This window comes from Nylanderia fulva, unplaced genomic scaffold (assembly GCF_048542155.1).
Source record: "Nylanderia fulva isolate GAGA-0341 unplaced genomic scaffold, ASM4854215v1 Scaffold38, whole genome shotgun sequence".
In the NCBI taxonomy this organism is placed as follows: domain Eukaryota; kingdom Metazoa; phylum Arthropoda; class Insecta; order Hymenoptera; family Formicidae; genus Nylanderia; species Nylanderia fulva.
Window position 1 is genome coordinate 954213 of NW_028190455.1, and position 301 is coordinate 954513.

The window sequence follows — 301 nt, forward strand, 5'->3', positions numbered from 1 at the left end:
TGCTTCACTTGTAAATTTTTTTATAAAAATGATCGAAATTTGTGCAGAAGAGAAGGTACAGTTGTCAAAAAATGTTAATTTGACAGCTCAAAACAAAAGATATCTATGGATCCTTTAGCCTATCTTATCCTGTGTCCCTTTTATTCGGGGAAAATGCTATAGGAGAGAAAAAAATATTTTTATAATCGCACATATGATATATTTCAAAGAGTTATTGACATATTCGAGACGCAAAAGAAATTTGTACGTTTGTTCTTAAAAATAAGGAGATTATAATATATATAAATGAGCGATCAGAATG